This window comes from Callorhinus ursinus, unplaced genomic scaffold, assembly GCF_003265705.2.
Source record: "Callorhinus ursinus isolate GAN/ISIS: 27379988/994484 unplaced genomic scaffold, GSC_fseal_2.0 scaffold15, whole genome shotgun sequence".
Taxonomy (NCBI): domain Eukaryota; kingdom Metazoa; phylum Chordata; class Mammalia; order Carnivora; family Otariidae; genus Callorhinus; species Callorhinus ursinus.
Window position 1 is genome coordinate 15,609,121 of NW_027397077.1, and position 19,398 is coordinate 15,628,518.

The 19,398-nt window shown below is 42.4% G+C and overlaps 1 protein-coding gene and 1 long non-coding RNA gene across 10 annotated transcripts in view; one reads left to right on the forward strand and one right to left on the reverse strand.

Moving 5' to 3' along the window:
- The window catches only part of LOC112833854 (uncharacterized), a 68,182-nt gene that overhangs the window by 23,780 nt on the left and 25,004 nt on the right, over positions 1 to 19,398 (forward strand). The window lies entirely within an intron of this gene.
- The window catches only part of FHIT (fragile histidine triad diadenosine triphosphatase), a 1,472,419-nt gene that overhangs the window by 529 nt on the left and 1,452,492 nt on the right, over positions 1 to 19,398 (reverse strand). The window lies entirely within an intron of this gene.

Below are 19,398 nucleotides of genomic sequence, written 5' to 3' on the forward strand. Positions count from 1 at the left end.
ACACCCCATGCCCCAGAGGTCAGCTGTGTGGTCTCTTAAGAATCTATTTTATGGACACGAGGCTTACATACAAATGAAGTCAATTCAGACCTGAGGGTAAGAATGGATTCTCAAGCATAGACGTTACCAGAATTACCTGGTGAGCTTGTTAAAAACACAGATTTCTTGAGTCCCCCACATTCTGACTCAGCAGGTCTGGAGAGAGGCCTGAGAATCTGTGCTTTTTAACGAGCTCTCCATAAAGAGTCTGAGATTTGGGGAATTACTGAGCTAGTGTGTAGAGGGCAGAATTTGCTTTGCTTCAAGGCTAGTTACCTTAAGGATTTGGGCTAGAATTAAAACAAATAATTTCTACTCATAAAATAGGAAAGGGGGAGGTTAACCTTGAAAGAAAAACCCCTAGATCATACAAATGCCTTTCATATCTCTGGCATTCTTCCTCTACCCCAAAGGAGAACGTGTTGGATCCTTGGCTTCTGGGCCTTAATTATTGGTATCAGTAAGTGGGAGTGGTCGGGAACTGGACAGGGTGAGGCTACCAGCTTGGAGGACATTGGAAAAGGCAGACAGTTATGGGAAAGAGAAAATTAAACAGGAGAGGAGGAAAGATGAGAATTTTCTGGGCTAGATTCCATGTTACTGGGTGAAGGTTGAAAGAAGAGGTGCTGGGAGATGTTGGGCATAGCTACCATGGGTGTGATATAGGAAGAGATTTTGAGGAACTTTGTTGAGAAGCACAAATGGACTTCCCCTTCAATGTTTTCAAAAGTCTTCAGTGTAAAAAAAAAAAAAAAAAGACTTCAGTGTAGATTTACATCACTTTTCACTTCCTGTTTGCTATTTGTCTGCTAAATGGATGGCTCTGTGTGCAACCCTGTGGACAGAGATCTGGGAGGCTGAGCAACAAAACCTCTGCTTTCTAGGTCCAGTGCGTAGTTCAAGGGTGTCCCCAGTATGGGCTTGTTCAGCCCTACCTGGGTGAGGAGACCCTGGCACATGGAGAGAGTTTTTAGTGAGTCTAGCATTATGCTTTCTCTGTAAGTTCATACCAAGGTAAGAGAGCAAAGGGCAGGCAGGGCATCCCTTTGGAATCACATCTGGTCCCTTCTAGGACCCAGAACGTAGAAGCCTAACCACTTCTGCTTCAGCCTTCACATTTGAGCTCAGGATCCACTGCCCCCCTCCCCCAGCATCTACTGCTATCTGTGAGTGAGGGGTGGAAAGTAGGGTGTATGCACCAGTTTGCAGCGCCCCCCATCCCCAGAGATGGGGGCCTGTCTCCTTTCTATATGACATTGGGATTGTTCTCTATTGTGCCCAGCACCACCCATCTTGTCTGGACATACAGGTCATCTCCCAATCATTCATCATTGCCCTTGTCCTTGAACAATTATTGACTTTGAGTCAGAGGCACCTGTGCAGGCCTGAAAATGGATGTGCCCTTTCTTTTCCTCCGCCTTAACTGTCTAGGGCAGATTTATGTCCTAGGAGAAGTTTCCCTCAGTTTTATTTTTGGTCTTTGTGGCCCTATGTTATTGGCCGCACCCGCCCTCCCCGACACCAACCCTGTAATTTCTGAATCTCCGCGGAAGCCTCTATCTGTACCTGAGCAGGCTTTCCGTCAGTCTACTTCCAATGCTTCCGCACACATCCCTCACAAGCGCTGGCATCCAAACTGTCTGCCTAGCTTCTGCAGGCTCTGTGTTCAGCAGTTCCTTTTCTCCAACGAGCCTGGAAGCTTGTGGGAAGCAGAGTCATCTTCTCATGCCAGAGCACAGAGAGGGAACGTGTCAGACTTTGCAGAAACTTGAGTCTGAAGTCTAGCCTCATGACTGACTGGCTGTGTGTCTGTAGGCCATGCGGAGCATGACCGGCTGGGGTCGGGGAGAGGACTGAGCCGGTGAACGCACACAAAGCCCTTGGAGCAGAGCCTCGCCCACTGCAAGCGCTCACTTGGGTTAGCCCCTGGTGTCACTACCATGATTTTTTTCTCCAGATTGCATTGCCAGTCAAAGCAAGTGAACATCAGAGCCTAGCTCTGCAGCAAGAGATTCAGTCTCGTTTTTGGAGAGGGTGCCTCTGAGCAAGGTGCTCATCTTCCCATCTTCTGGTTGGGTGTCATATAGTAGGTGCCCTTCATGTCCTTAGTTCCCTTTAATAGACCCTTTACACAATGGTGTTTTTCGGGGCTGCCTGGGTATATCAACAAATGTCTTTACTGAAGTGTGAGTGAAACCCTGAGGAGGTGCAAAGAGGTGAATGATGGGATCCTCCAGGCACTTCCAGCCCCTGTGGGAAGACCCTCGGCACAGGATGCGGCGAGGCAAAAGATGATTGGGTGCCAGGCAACCAGTCCCAAAAATGTGGCCTTTTTGGAGCTTCAAGAACAGAGAGCATGGGCCTGGAATGTGTGAAGTGTGACTGATTGCCATGAACGTGTGCTTTTCAAGTCTTTCTACATCTCTAATCTGGTGGCAGATGAAAACCGAGGATGCCCCACTCCCTGGCAAGGCCGGGCTTGAGGAATAACAGTGAGTATTATGAAGTTCATCTGAGATATTTGTTTTGCAGGGTAGGGAATAAAGGCAGAAGGGAAGCACCATGACCCTGGACTGTTGAAGAGATTTTTGGAAAGGAGAGCTTCGAATTTGGAAGGAAAATAAAAATGTCTAAAGGAGAAAGATTAAGTTTTGAGTAGGGCTGTCCGTGTGGTGGGTGCTGTCATCTTCTCGTCCGGCTCTCCCTGGAGGCCTCAGGCAAGTCTTCTGCGTCGATTTGCATTTTGTCGTCATGAGTTAGCGAGTACAGGCCTAAGCGGAGGTACCAAACGGATCCCCCCAGCTTATGAGCTAAACCATGCCGACTTCTTGACCGTGCCAGTGTCATCATACTCCAAAAAGTCCTTCTCCACAAAACGGGAGCAGAGTCTCCCGTTTTCAACAGATTCAGCCAACCTCTGCGTGCCTTCAAGACAACATCTTTGCACTAGTGTGTCAGTGAAGGAGGCTTCTACCTTGTCCTCTGTGCCTCCTCCTCTCTGATAGGCTCAGAGGAGGAGTTTCTGCTTTGAAGCTAAGAAAACAGATCAACGTCTCTCTCTCCTGTAGGTGAACCTCAGAGGGAGCCGGCCACGGTCCATCCAACTGACAGAAGACAAAAGGAACATCTGGGGCCACAAAAATTCAACACGTTGTCCCCTTCAGTTTCTTGAAGGTTGTGTTTCTCAACTTGGCTATTCATTGGAATCACCTGGGGAGGTCTAAAAGAAAAATGACATGCCTCCCTCCTACCCCCCACCCCCAAGATTCTGATCTAACGAGTTGGAAGGGTGGCTTAGGCCTCTGGGGGGAAACCACTGTGTGTGAAAGCAAAGAGCTCCAACCCTGTCTCCTTTTTGATTCGGCTCCAAAGTGTGCTCCCAATAAAATGCTCCAAGTGCCCTGTGCTGGAGACAAGTTTCAGTAGGTTTCAGAGGCAAATGTCCAACTTCTAGTAAGGTTGTCTGTCTGTGGCAGTCTTAGCAGAGCCACAAATTCCAGGCAAATGTTGGCCTTCAAAGGTAAGTGCTTCCTGCCCATGAGGTTAAATAAGATGACCTGTTTTGCATCCATTACCAGGGATGTCACAGAAATGGTTTTAAGGCAAAGCAATCACACTCACCAGCAAAACAAAGTCTTGAGACACCAACATCAAATTCCTCTGTAACAGCTCTCTTCTTTTAAAAGTAACTCTTTGTTCCTAGCAGGCTAGAGCTACAGGCAGACAGCCATGGAAAGTCATTCTGCTCACACCAAAAACAAGAGGAGCAATTTTCTACGGGCAGGCACCTCTGACCTCTGCTTTTCAGCTTTTTCTTAATAAACTTGTCTCAGAAATTGGGCCACAAAAGCCGCTGGTGGCAATCTCTTAGAGTAAGTGGGTAAAGGGGACGCTAGGGGAGATATAGTGAGGAACAGAGAGCCACTCTGATGAGGAACTCAGGCAGTGCAATTATCCTTCCATCTAGAGATAGAAGGGGTTACCCCCCAGCACAGTGGCCAGAAACCGAGCGGTGCGAGGACAGACTCAAGAGAGAAGGGCGACCTCATGCCAAGTTTCCTAACTCTAAACCATTCCTCTGTGGTGTGCCACTTGTACTGATTAATAACACAACTTCCTTTGATGAGAAAGTGTGCATTAACTTCCCCCGAAACTTCCCCGTGGCCCAGCCCCGCAGTTGTGCATCCTTGAGGGCACCATGGGGCCAGCCCCGCTCAGGAGGGGAGATGCCGTGTGCTCTTCTGCAGCAGAGTTGGGGCTCACCCTGGGCGCTGTCCTTTATAGAGTGGCCATAGACTCGGCATTGTCAGTTTTCTCTTTGAAGGGATAAATCAAACACTAAGAACAGCAAACACATGAGAAAGATGATGCCCAAGCTTGTAGCTGTGAGTGATTTACGGAGACCCTGCGGGGCTTAGCACTTCCTTTATCCCACTGTCTCCTGGCAAGTGAAGCTGCGAAGCCTTTGAGGCTTGATGGTGGGAGTGAGGAGGCAGAACAGAGCAAACCCGCTGCTGGCAAATTCGCAGTACTCCCGGAGCGTTTTCTTGTTGCCCACTTGAAACCAGTAAGGCCTCCGTCTTCCACATTTGTCCCTTTGACGTCCCCTTCTCTGTATCTGTACCCAGCAAAGACTCCCCTTAAAAGGCTTTCTCGTTCTGAGGGAGCTTAGGAAGAACAGGTTTTATTTGTCTCTAAATCTTCAGCTGATATTACTTTTCCCTGAAACTCAGTTGAAATGAAAAAGGATTACTTTATATTTACTTACGTCTTTTGTGAGAGAAACTAATTTTGAGAAAGAAAGTCCCTACAATGTGAAATACTTTCCCTTCTTCCCAACTCTCCAAAGGGGCAAAAGGAAAGCTAAAAGGTATACATGCTTTGTCATTTACTTTGTCTGACAGCGTCTTCTTATCATGCTTTGGAGGGTGACCTTCCTTCTCGCATATTCCTTCACTCTGCTTGTGCTCTTTTGTTATAATAGAATTTTGGAGCCAAGTATGGAGCAGGCTACCTTTGATAATTAATGGCTCTGAGAGTTTGCTGAGTGTGTTATTTAATTAATGGCACTTGTGTCTGGAGTGTGTACAACTCTGTGGTTGAATAAAAGGTGTATTTGTTGAGGGATTATAGATAAATACTCAAGGATCGTCACACTGAAAATTTGTCAGGGTTCAGCACATTTAACAGCCTAATGGGGTTATTATATTTTTTGTTCTCTGCCATATAAAAGGTACTGAAGTTGATATAACTCTGTCCTTTCTGCCTTGTATGTGAGTTTAGATTATAATCCAAAAGATCCTTAGGCTAATGGATAAAAATCTATTGCCTGGAGCAGGGCCTTTCATCAAAAACAAAAAGATGGAATCTTGAAGGCTCTATTTTGAGTATGAAACTGATGGTTAAATAAGTTCCACTTTGTTTCACTGACTCACAAAGAGACTAACCTGAATTACATTCAAGTTCTGCTTGGGACCAAAAGATCAAAGGTTGAAAACTGGCAAGAAAACATAGTTGAAGGCTACCGGGAACACAGAATAGTTCACATCACCCTGCTTTTCCTGAGACTCTTTCTCATGCTTAGAATGACATGCCGATGGAAAGACAGCGATGAACACATCCGTGCAGAGATATCAGCAGTCCATATGAGGAAATCTCTATGGAGCTATCTCTATGGGTATTCAGACAGAGACTACAAATAGGAGGGGTTCTGTGTTAAGCTTGTGTTGTCACTCTGTGTGCCTAGACATGTTATATCTGCTCTCTGGACCACTGTTTCTGTCTTTGTGAAACAGTAGATTGACTCCCTTCTGGCCCAAAGATGCTCAGAGTGATTTCTTTCGTTAGGGACATGGAAGCTGACTGTCCCACTCATAGAAGAGACAGCTGAGTGCTCACTTTGAGGACTTGAGGATTGTTTTTTTCAGGAAGGGACTCCTTGCTGGGCATATAAATATGCCAAGCAAGAGGGCTAGAAGGTTCACCCAATTTCCAAAGCCCAGCCAGATGGTCCAGGGGACAAGGCTCAAGCAAGAAGCCTGCCTTCTTCCTTGTTCCGTCCCACCAGAGACCTCCCCCGTCACGGCAGACAGTGGAAACCAAGGCACCTGAACACAAAGTCCAACTGGAGGGAGGAAGAGAGGCCCTGAAGGTTGTGCTCAGCAGGGAAAGCCATCTGTCCCGAGCATCTACCAGCCAGCTCTTGTGCTAAGGATGTACATCTTTATGTGCAGAAACTTCAGGCAGTCTTCACCTCAGCCCCATGAGGTAGATATCATAACCCCAGTTTTCCAGCTGGGGAAGGGTCACATGTAAGTGCAAGATTGGAACCAGATGTGCTTAATCCCAGAGCTCAACCTCTGCACACCTGCAGTGGCCAACGTGGTAGCCCTTAGCCACACGCAGCTAACGGGCCCTGAAAGATGAGACTTGAGATGTGCAGAAAGTATAAAGTTTAGGTTTCAAAGACTTACTCTAAAAGAAGAACATAAAACAGCTCAATCATTTTTTTATTTATATTTTTAGATTATAAAGACATTAAAATAATATTTGGATATACTGGGATAAATATAAATATTTATAAATAGTAATTGAATCAGTCCTTAATGTGGCTATTGGGAAATTTCAAATGACACATGTGGCTCACATTCTGTTCCTATGGGACAGTGCTGCTCTGTGACAATATCCTGGCCCCAGGCTCTGGAGTGAGCGCAGAGTGAAGCTGCCTAGGCGTGGGGAGACAGGGGGCTCTGTGGGTGTCTAAAGAGTTCATTTAGTATTTAGCATTTAAGAACATAGAGCTCTGGGTTCAAGTTAGGCCTGCGACTTATTTGCTATGTAACCTTGATCAAGTTACTTTGCCTATCCGTGCCTCAGTTCCCTCATCTACAGAATGGGAACTCAACTGTATCTATCTCATAGAGCTGTTATGAGAACTCAGGATGATATAGGCACGACACCTCTAGACTCTAAAGAAATGTCAGCAAGTGATTTGAACACTCATGATGTGCCAGGAGCTGTTCCAAGTGCTAGAGACAATGACCTTGTCCTTAGACACTCACTTGCTAGCGGAGGATGCAGACAACAAATAAATCTAAAATGTGATGACAGATGATGGTGAGCACTACTAATAAAAAGAAGGCCAGTTTAAGGGAAAGAAGGAGACAGGGCCACGACTTTAGACTGGGCACTTGGGGAAGGCCTTTTGGAGCAGGTGACATTTGATTAAAACCTGAATGGAGGGAGAAGAGGAAAGAATTTCAGGCAGAGGGGGACAAGTGGTGCCAGGACCCCGAAGCGGGGAAGGGTTTGATGTGACCTGGTGACAGCAAGGAAGCAGGAAGGCTGGAAGAAGGAGTGTGGGCGAGAGGCATGGGAGAGGAGACTGGGTTTGATCTTCGGTTCTTTACTGCGGCCACAAAAACTTCTTGTGATTAGGCCCTGGCTGGCTTTCCCAAGTAGGGAGGAGAGACATAATCTAGCTTGCCATTTAAAAGAGTTTCCTGGGGCGCCTGGGTGGCTCAGTTGGTTCAACCGCTGCCTTCAGCTCAGGTCATGATCCCAGGGTCCTGGGATCGAGCCCCACATCGGGCTCCCCGCTCGGCGGGAGGCCTGCTTCTCCCTCTCCCACTCCCCCTGCTTGCGTTCCCTCTCTCGCTGTGTTTCTCTCTGTCAAATAAATAAATAAAATTAAAAAAATAAATAAATAAAAGAGTTTCCTATTTTAATGTGTTCATTCTTTTGTACGACCTTGGGTGAGTTTGGGGGTATAGATACGTATTTTAAGAGTCATAGTCAACAGCTGACATAGGATATGCTACATACAGAAGTTATATTTTTAACTGCAATATCACAAAAGCTTACCCAGAATGAGGGGGAAGTTCTTAGGTTTTACCGAGAATACTTTTCTTTTAAATTTTTGCACTACATTGCATTTCCATGGAGTCTCATTCTTTGAAAGGATTAAAAAATTAAAATTAACTGCCCACGAGGTCTTCCCCCTTAAAAGAAAAAAAACGGCTCAGATAGATAACAGATCCTTAAGAAGAGAGTAATAAAACAGAACTTTGATAGGGGCGTCAAAGATAAATGCTGATTTTACTACAGTAGGCATATTCCTTGTTCCAAGTTGATAACTCTGGAATCTGCTGGAGCCACCTGAGAGGGGGTAAGAGAGGGGGTAGAGTTCTAAGAGCCGCCCAGAGCTCCGCAGTGCCAAGCCTGGCCTTGCCTGGCAGAAAGCTTCCTTTTCCTAAAGCTATAACTCTGGCTTATCATTTCTAATTAAAAAATGATTCAGGGGCGCCTGGGTGGCTCAGATGGTTAAGCGTCTGCCTTCGGCTCAGGTCATGATCCCAGGGTCCTGGGATCGAGTCCCGCATCGGGCTCCCTGCTAGGTGGGGAGCCTGCTTCTCCCTCTGCCTCTGCCTCTGCCTCTCTCTCTCTCTCTCTCTCTCTCTCTCTCTGACTCTCATGAATAAATAAATAAAACATTTAAAAAAATTTATTTAAAAAATGATTCAAGCAATATCATGGGCTTTCACTTCTTCAAAGCAATACCACACCATCAGTCTGCAGCTTAGAATGCCAACAGTTCTAAACTTTTTGTAGGCCTCATTGGAGCAAGGTGTAGAGCTTTAGCAGAGGGAAAATTGCTATGAACATCTAATTACATTCAAAGCCATTTTTACCTGTCTTAAAGGAATGGAAATGATCTGCCAGTTTTTATAGACCTTCTTGACCTAAAGATATCTGCTGGCGGAAAGAGAATCCTCAATTGGGTTCTTTTAATGCTTTAATTATTACATGAGCTATCCTTTTACGCACTGACTCACACACTTTGAAAAATCCCTTAAATACACATTAAAATTGATTGGCTAATCCTAGATCGCGGGGTGGCTCTTGGAGGGCATGTAATTGTGTGTGGGCTTGGGGGTTAGACACAACTGACACAGAGTCAACTACTTTATGGTGGGATAAGATAGAGAGAAATCAGTTTGGTCACAGGTACTGTTGAAATTGTACAGCCGGCCTGCACAGAACTCAGTTACATGCTTGCCTGTTCTCGAATCAGTCTTATTGCTTGAGATTGACCAGCACTTCCTCCAGGGCGGGGATACACTTCACCTACTGTGCCTCAATGTTTGGCTCAAAATGGTATCTCCATAAATAGTTGGTGATTGAGTCCTAGACCCGCAAGGTTAAGAGGGTCCTCTAGGAAGCAAGCAGTCTATGCCCCTGTTGTAGCCAGGACTCTTGAAGGCAAGTAAGGAAGAAAACCCAGTTCAAATGAGCCTCTGAAGAAAAGTGACATCATTACTGACCATTTAACTGTGAAGGGTGGGGTCGATGTAGGAATTCCTCCCCCCTCTGTATCTTTTTGTCTCCCTTCACTCTGGGGGCTTCTCCTGCATTAGACTTCTCCAATTGATGATCAGGATGACTGTCAATAGTCTCAAATACATGTCACCCCTTCAAGGGCTTATCTCTCTATGTTCATATACTGAATGGTAGAGAATAACTCTAATAAGCTGAGTGGGGGTTCACATGCCCAGACTGTGGCCTGTGGATGAGACTGGCAGTTCCAAATTTAAATGTCTGCTACAGGGGCCCCCGGGTGGCTTAGTTGGTAAAGCGTCTCCCTTCGGCTCAGGTCATGATCTCAGGGTCCTTGGATTGAGCCCTGCATGGGGCTCCCTGCTCAGCAGCAAGCCTGCTTCTCCCTCTCCCTCTGCCCTTCCCCTTGCTTGTGCCCTCTCTCTCTCTCAAATAGTCTTTAAAAAAAAAAAATGTCTGCCACACCCCATCCTATTTTCTGCTCGAATCTCTCAACAAGCTTTTCAGTGTTTTGAAATCCAAGAGTTAATTTCAGACTCTTGGTGAAAAACCCCTATCTTTAGGGGAAAAGGTCTTGAATGGAGCTGTTGGGAGTCCTCATTGATCCCAAGAATGCAACATCTAATGCATTATGGTCCAAGGTTGATTAGCTTTGATTCACTCCTACTCATTGAATGCTATTTTAGCTTTTAGGAAAATATTCAGTTTATAACTATGGCTGCATAGAGAAACAGGGGGCAGGTACTGTCTCTTTAGCAGGGTTGTGAGAGGAAGATAAAGTGACCAAAGCCCCTAGCGCAGAAATTACCAATTCTGGCTCCTTTCCTGGAATTAGTGAAGACACAAGAAGAGTAAGTGGTGTCTTAAGCCTCAGCTTCATTGTATAATTCTTGTCGTCAGTTAGCTAGAGTTTAAGCAGGAGAGGATGTTTCTAAACAGAAATCCACCAATTTTAGTGTGAAATTAAGTGTGGGCTCCCAAGTCAGATTGCCAGCACTTGAACCTTGGCTCTCCACATAACTCTGAGAGTCCTTGGGCAAGTCCCATAGTGGCTGTAAGCCTCAGTTTCCACATCTGAAAATCAGGACAGTATTCCAGGGTTGCCATGGGATTTAACTGACATAAAGCCTATAATGTGCTTGGTATAACTTGTCCATAATAAGTGCTCCCTGAGTGGTATCCTTAAGAATCATTAATAATAAAGTGCCCTCTCTGTGGTGATCTCTATTACTTAGTTCCCGGAATAATGATCTTGTTGGCCTGTGTGGCCTCTTAAAGTCAGGGAGGATGGCCAAGAGGAAGAGAATAGACTTTCTGATGTAGGAGCAGAGTGTCTGTAAAGATTACATGCAATAATTATTCTTTTTTGTTTAAGTCTATTCTGGAATAATTGACTATCCAGCCAGCAATTAGACCATACGTTAAAGTCAATCTCTTCCTTCCTTTTCTTTTGCCCTTAATTTAAAACTTTTTATTTATCTGATTTATTTTTAGTCCTTTTTAAGGTGAAATACAACACATACAGACAAGTGCAGAAGATACACACACACACACACACACACACACACACACGTGGTATACACATAAACACACATACACATATACATGCGTATATACCCACACGGCTTAGAGAATGAATACAAGACAAACACACATCTTGCCACCGGCCATGGCAAGGAGTAGAACATTGCCTCTACCCTCCCACCCCACATTTCCCTTCTCAATAACCGCCCCTTTCTTGCATCCCCCAAAAGGTAACCACTGGTCTGATTTTAGGGTGATTGCTTCTTTGCTTTTCCTTATAATTTTACCCTCTAAGTGTATCTCTAAACACTATATTTAGTTTTGCCTCTTTTTGAACTTTACACGAATGCAATCACACAGTGTGTGTTCTTTTGTGTTTTTGTTCTTCCAAACTCTTGCAAACATTTGCTATCATCAGTCTTGTAAACTTTTGACTATTGTGGTGGGTATATAGTGATAGTTCATTGTTTTAAGTATACGTTTCCCTGATGACTAAAGATCATCGGCCATTGTGATACCTTTCCAAAGTGCCTGTTTAAATCTTTTTGCATCTTCTCCTGGGCTGTTGTAAGGTTTTTTTTTTTTTTTTTCTTTTCTTTAAAAAACATCTGCGTACTGGTCCTTTGTTCGTTGCATATGTGGCAAATAGCTTCCCCCACTCCTTGTCTTGCCTTTCGTCTCTCTTAATGGTGTCTTTTGATAAACAGAATTTCTTAACTTACATGTAGTCCAATTTAACAGTTTTGCTTTTATGGTAATGCTTTTTGTGTCCTATTTAAAACGTCTTTCCCTATAGAAGGATCATGAAGATATTCTCCTATATTATCTTCTAAATGTTCTATGGTTTTACACTTCACATTTTGAATTCTAACCCACCTGGAATTGATTTTCACATAAGGTGTGAGGTAAGGTATAGTTTCATTGGTTTTCTACGTGGATATCCAATTTTCCCAGGGCCTTTTATTGGAAAGATTTTGTTTTCCCTACAGCTCTGTGACTTCATTTTAATCACGAATCAAGTATTCATGTATGCCTGGCTCTGGGCTTTGTATTTTGTTCCATTAGTCTACTCCTTGTACGGACACCATGCTCTCTTAACTTTTGTAGCCTTGTAATAAGTTGATATCCTATAGAGTAAGCCCTCCCACACATTTGTCTAGTTTTTTAATTGTCTCTGGCTACATTTCCATAAGCATAAGATTTAACTTGTAAATGTTCACCACCACCACAACCAAAAAAAAAAAAAAAATCCTATGGTAATTTTGATCTGAGTTGCATTGAATTTACAGGTCAATTTGAGGAGAGTGGAGTATGAAGTTGAGTCATTCATCTCTCTATTTAATTCCTTTTTAATGCCTCTTACTACTACTTTATAGTTTTTCTGCTTAGAAGCTTACATATCTTTAATTATTCCTAGGCATCTGATTTCTGATGTCAACACAGGTATCTCCCCTGCTTTTTGAAAATTTACTTCCACTGCTTCACTTTTACAAAAGACCTACATTAGTACCTGTTTTTGCTAATGGAAAGAAATCCGAATTCGATTTCTGCTTTTATGAAAAAGGAAAAAAGCTAAAATAGCATTTAGCGTGCGTGTTTTTTTTTTTTTTTTAAGATTTTATTTACTTATTTGACAGAGAGAGTGAGAGCGGAAACACAAGCAGGGGGACTAGGAGAGGAAGAAGCAGGCTTCCCGTGGAGCAGGGAGCCTGATGTGGGGCTCCATCCCAGGACCCTGGGATCATGACCTGAGCCGAAGGCAGACACTTAAGGACTGAGCCACCCAGGCGCCCTAGAGTGCATTTTGCAGTGAGCACAGCCCTGCTGAGCTCCTTCCCTGGCCACTACACTCGGCATCAAGCTGCCACGACTTGTGTCTGTGAGCATCTGTGTTTTATCTCATTTTGTGCATCCATTAGCAAGATGTATCCTGAAGTATCAGAAAAGCCTAAAAGAGGTTATTTTGGGGTCTGGAAATGCTCAAAAAAATTTCCATATAAGTTAATGGTAATTGCTTCTTTGCTTTACACCATTTTGGCTGAGCAAATGTTTCAAAAAGAACACTCTGCTTTGAGATAGCGGCGGGGAAATCTACATAAGCTAACTTCAGTTTTTTTTTTTTCATTTTCTTGCTGTGTGGCTGTTATGGGCTGAATGATTGTGTCCCTTCACAATCCGTAAGTTGAAGCCCTGAACTTCAATGTGATAGTAATAGGAGGTAGGGCCTTTGGAAGGTAATTAGGGTTAGGTGAGGACATGAGATTGGAGGGTCCCCATGATGGGGTTAGTGTCCCTATAAGAAGAGTAAGAGCTAAAACTTGCTCGCTCTCTCCTCCATGTGAGGACACGGTGAGAAGGTGTCAGCTACAAGAAAGGAAGAAGATTCTCACCGGAACCTGACCCTATTGGCACCTTGATCGTGGACTTCTAGCTTCCACAACTGGTTTGGCCACCCAGTCTATGGTATTTTGATATGGCAGCCCGTGCTAAGAGAGTGGCTAATAGAGAAATAAAAAGCCTACCTATATTGATCTTATATTCAGAGGTCTTGCTAAGTTTACTCATTAATTCTAATTGTTTCTCCACAGTTTGTTTTGTGTTTTCTGTATACGTCATACTGTCTACAAATAATGACACTTTTATTCCTTCATTTCTAATCCTCCTACTTTTTGTTTCTCATTCTTGCCTTCCTGTATTAGCTAGGGCCTTCAGTACATTGTGAAATAGCAGGACTAATAGTAAATATTGTCATCTCATTTACAATCTCGGATAAATAGGGTTGAACGTTTCACCCTTAAGTACAAATTCCTTTCTAGTTTTAGTGTCCTGGAACTTTTATATTTATTAATTTGGATGTTGAATTTGATCAATATATTTTTCCGCATCTAGTAAGACAATGCTCGATAGTCTAATGTGAAACCACATTGCATTGGTCATAATGTATTCCCTTTTCATAGATTGTGCATTCACATACATTCACACACAATCTGCTACCTATCTGATACATTTCAGGACTTCAGTATCTGTATTTCCACGTGCAATGAGTCTATAGAGTTCCTTTCTGTGATGTTCTTGTCAGGCTCATGTGCAGGAAGGCAACTGATAACAACAAATTGAGAAGTGGAAGAATTTCTTTCTCTTTTTGTCAATTTTCTGGCAGAATTTGTTCCATCAGTCATATGGATGATAATAATCTTATTCAGATTCTTGTTTCTTTCTTAATTGAATGGTAAAATGCAGCAGTAAAGTTATCTGGGACTGCTGTTATCGTTGTGAGAAGGGCTTTGGGGTTTGATTTCTTTAATAGTTATCCAATTATTCTTATTTTCTTTTTTACTTTGTGTCAGTTCAGGTAAAATGTATTTTTTCTAGAAACTTACAAATTTCACCCCAATTTTCAAATTTACTGGTCTAAAATTATTCATTATATGCTCTTTTCCTTTTGAATGACTGCAGTATTCAGATAGACATTTAGCATATTACTGTCAGCTGTTATTTTCTTCCAATAAATGCATAGAAGTCAAAACTACAAGCAAGTTACTCTCTAAATACATGTTTAGTTGCATCCACAAATTTTAGTTTTCTTCCTTCAGTTCAAAATTGTTTCTAATTTCCATTGATTGCTTTTTCTTTAGAATTCCTTTTGGATGAGACTGCCAGTGATGAATTTTCTCAGCCTTGTCAGAAAATGTGTTTGTTTCACTTTCATTCTAAAAGAATATGTTAACTGGGTATGGAAATCTAGGGTGACAGTCATTTTCTTTCAGTTCTTTAAAGATGTCACTCCTTGGGGCATCTGGGTGGTGCAATCGATTAAATGTCAGACTCTTAGTTTTGGCTCAGGTCCTGATCTCAGGGTCATGGGATTGAGCCCTAAGCCTGCTTGGGACTCTGCCCCTCTCCCTCTGCTCCCCACCACCATGCTCGTGCTCTCTCTCTCTCTCTCTCTCTAATAAATAAAAAAAATAAGATGTCATTCCATGGTCTTGTGATTTTCTGTTTGTTGTTGTTGTTGCCTTTAGTCTCTTGGTCTATTACTCCTTTGAGTGAGGTTTCCCCACCTCCACCCCCACTATTAAACCTGAGACTCATTTTTGCCTTTCTGCAGTTGGTGTATTCTTGAATTTTGGATGGGTGGCTTTTGCCAGTTTTGAAAAATTCACAGCCATTCTCTCTTTAAATACAGATTCCACTGGAACTGTTTCGGAACTGTGAATAACTCTCTCTTAGGCTTTTTCATTATATTTTATGTTTTCTGACCTCTTTTATAGTTTTCCCCACTCTTCCTTCATCTCTTTCTGGTACATTCTGAATATTTTTCATATGGCTCATCTTTAAGGGTTTAGTAACTCTCCTTTTGCTCCTAAATTCATTCCTCAGGTTATTGTATTTTTCTGCTCTAGAATTTCTGTTTGGTTCTTTTTCACATCATCTCATTTTCTTATAGATTCCAGCTCTCTGCTGATTTTTAAAAATCTGTTCTACCTAGGAACAAGTTAAGGAGAGTTGTTTTAATGACTGTGTCTTTTCATTCCAATTTTAGGTATCCTGTGATTCCAATCTTATTTGTATTCACGTGACTCTGCATGTGCTGTGGGGTATATGCATGCACACATTCATGTGTTGGGTATTTGAAGAAAATAATTTGTAGAAATGATTTAAGATCTTGGGTGGTATTTTTTTCCAGGGATGATTTTTTTTCTTTGTTTCTGCCAGGCACCTAATATGACTAGCAATTTAGGATCTTACATTTCCAAGACTGAAACTTTCTCAGTTGCCCAGATGATTTGGAAATTGGGCTGTGGCTGGTAACAGGGCAGGCTGACATCTGAGTCATTCTTTTCCCAAGGATATCACTTTCCTGGATTTTTGCATTCCCACCCAGGTATGGAGATTTAGAAAGTGCTCTACCATTGGAAACCCAGCTTTTATTGTTTGTAGTCCCATCTTCCTCTTCTAGACACAGATGCCCTCAGTAGAGAAGCAGCCGCAAAAGCTGGCCTCCTCTCTCTGGATTTCTGGCTGCTCTTGGATCTTGACCTTGTTATTTCTTGCTGCCTTGTTACCTTTAACAGATGTCTGTGTATGTTCTGTAAAATTCTTCCTAGTTGAACACAGTGGGATATTTAATTCAAATTATTTGGTCTGTTAGTGATAGCAGCAGAAGTCATTCTTTTTCTTTTCTCTTTTGGTGGTCTGAAAATATCCTGCCCTACAGGTTTTCTTCTTTAATTATTGTTTAAACCAAGTTATCCTAACCTGAACATTTCCATAATTTATCATCTTTAAAATATAATGGAAATCATAGGGAAAATAATGAATCTACATATTGGCACAACTAATGGACAATCGCAGTCTCCATTGCTCACGATTCATGATAAATTGGAGGTAGTAGAACATACTGAAATGTCTTTTGTATCCTCAGAGAGGTATTAAATCTAGAAGGAGCGCAATTTAGAGCTGTTTCTGCTAGTGTTATTTCCTAGCTGTTACTTTGTGTTATTCTCATAAAAACCCTAGGATATAATTAAAATGCTTTCCACCATAGTAATTCAGAGGGAGGAAAAGTGAGGTACAAAAGAGTGACATGTCCAAGTCCACAGAGTAAGCTTAGTGGCAATGTTGATAGGGAGCCAGCTTAAATTATTTAAGACTTTTCCACTGAGAGTACAAAACAAAATGGCAGACAATCCAGACATTATTCTTAGGAGATGGAAAATGATCTTTTAATTCTTTGATTTGGTGGTGAATATGCCTAGTACTTAGGACAAATGATTAAAAATATGTATATTTTTTTCCTCTTTGGTGGGGGAGGACTGGGACATAATTTTTACAGAACCATAATGTTCACCTTACCAGTCTTTTCAAAGCACATTCTAGAAAGTTCTGTGTAAAGCTCCAGGCAATCATTTTCTTTAGAAGAGGGATTATTTGCCACCTGACATTCTCTTGATTCCAGATTATTTATATGAGGCTCTAGTAGGAGAAACAAGATTTGCCCTGTGACAGGGTTGCAAAATGGTAATAGTGAACCAAAATAGTTAGGTCAGTGCATTGGGGCCTGGGAAGGGCATGGGCGTGGGTGGCAGGTATCCAGCCCCTAAGTGAACTGGCTACAGGAAAGTGAAGACGAGTTGCCAAGATGTCTTTCCAGCACTCTCTTTCCTTGTCTCTGCATGGCTCCTATCTTCTCCAAAGAGCATGTTCTACCTCATGTACCCTTAAAGAAGGGAAGAGGAAGAAGAGGGGGTACATTACATAGAATCGGGCTGGAGATCTAATTTTATTGACACTACTGAGACAAGTGGCCCCAGTAGGATGTTTTAATTCTCTAAATGTTCTTTCTTTAGGTCCTCTCCCCTCTTTCCTCCATTTTTTGGATTTTACTTTAATAAAGAAGATACAGTTTCCATTGCTCACCATTCATGATAAATTAGGAGTAGACCATTCTGCAGTGTCTTTTGGATCATCAGAAAAACATTAACATGAAAAGGAGTACAATTTAGAACTGCTTTTTCTAGTGTATCCTGATTGGTTGAGCACCTGACTTGATTGACGCCCCTGGAATGTCAAAATAATGGAGGACTTCTTATGTAAGAGGTGGCTTAGGGACATATTAGGCATAGAATGGAGTGAATTGTATAAATGTTATTACAAAATGATAGGTCAAAGATTACTAATATGAATTTTATACCTTCCTTCATCTTAACCTTCCATGACCTCTAGGAGAGTCTTTTTCCCATCTTCCTTTCTGGCAGAGACAGAGACAAAATGAGAAAAGTGGAAGGAGAACACCACACAGAGTGAAGAGAAGCAAGTGGCGGGGGGGAAGTCTTGGGAGTGGGGAAAATTTTTGGAAAGTTTCTGCAAGAGTGTGCAGATTGATGTGTGATACATTATCCATTTCTGGAGATGAGATGATGATGAGGATCCTGAGGATGGTGATATGATAGGCTTTGTTCCATCATTTTGCAAGATGCAGCTAAAAGTTATTTTTGGCATTTGGCTTACACTTTTCTGAAAAGAACTCTGTGCTGAGGTTTCATGTCATTCAAAGACTCATAAGGGTTAACATTAACCATGGGACACTAGTCATTTTTCCTATCATTTGAACTAAATCTCAGAAGAATTCTGTAGATTCTTTAGTCATCAGTGACCTGTAGAAATCTTTTGCCTGAACTATTGGGCATATGTAGAGAAAGCGGGATCTTGGTAAAATATTTTAAAAATAAGCAAACTAAAACCCATTTTGAAACCATGGGGTGTGGACCGTCTCCGAATTTTTATAAAGGGAAGTTTTTCAAGTATAACTAGATGGTCATACTTTTGGGTTATGGTAAAATAAATCATTTAATGGGACATTAGATTTGATTATTTCTAAAGTTGCTATAATTCTATGGTTTCTTGTTCCCAATTTAGAGCATAGGAACCTGATTTATTAATGAATATATTAATCTAAAAACTAGAGTCTTTAATTCCTCGCTACAGAAATCTGGTTCTATAAAGGTAGTCTACACAGAAAAAAGGGGAGGCAGCACAGTGCCTTAGAAACACGAACTGCAGAGGAAGGGAAAAGCAAACTAAGAATCTCTTTTCCAGCTGTGTTTAAAATGATTTTTTTTAAAGAGCTTTGAATATACTAAAGGCCAAAGAATCTTCTCTTGTACTTCCATGCTAAAGAAAAAATTTTATTGTATCAATTTGGCAACGAGTGTTGGCAAACACTTTCCTTGGTATTGATGATACCTCCATGTGGGAATTGCCTGGTGGGGTTAGGACTGAACTGGCCAAGGAGCTGAAGTTAAAACCCTCCTCTCCCCTGAGAAAACATGAGAATACTCTAATCTGCTCCCTCGGCCTTTCTCATCAGGGGCTGCTATGCTGAGAGCAGAACCTCTCTGTGAAGGAGGACAGTTTTTCCAAGCCGGTGGGGTGTGTTTGTGTGTGTGTGTGTGTGTGTGTGTGTGTGTGTGTGTGTGTTTATTTTATTTTTATTATGTTAATCACCATACATTACATCATTGTTTGCATATAACACCCAGTGCTCCATGCAGAATGTGCCCTCTTTAATACCCATCACCAGGCTAACCCATCCCCCCACCCCCCTTCCCCTCTAGAACCCTCAGTTCGTTTTTCACAGTCCACAGTCTCTCATGGTTCATCTCCCCCTCCGATTCCCCCCCCTTCACTCTTCCCCTCCTGCTTTTTTTTTTTTTTTAACATATAATGTATTATTTGCTTCAGAGGTACAGATCTGTGATTCAACAGTCTTGCACACTTCACAGTGTTCACCATAGCACATACCCTCCCCAGTGTCTATCACCCAGCCACCCCATCCCTCCCACCCATGGTGGCGTGTGTTTTAAGAGGTACAATTCAGTGACCAGAACATGTGCTAAATAAGCAAAGCTGTCCTTTCTCATCCACCTCGACCGTCCATGATTATGATATAAGTGTGGTCCAGTGGCTGGAATTATGGTGATTTTTCAAAAATGCCAG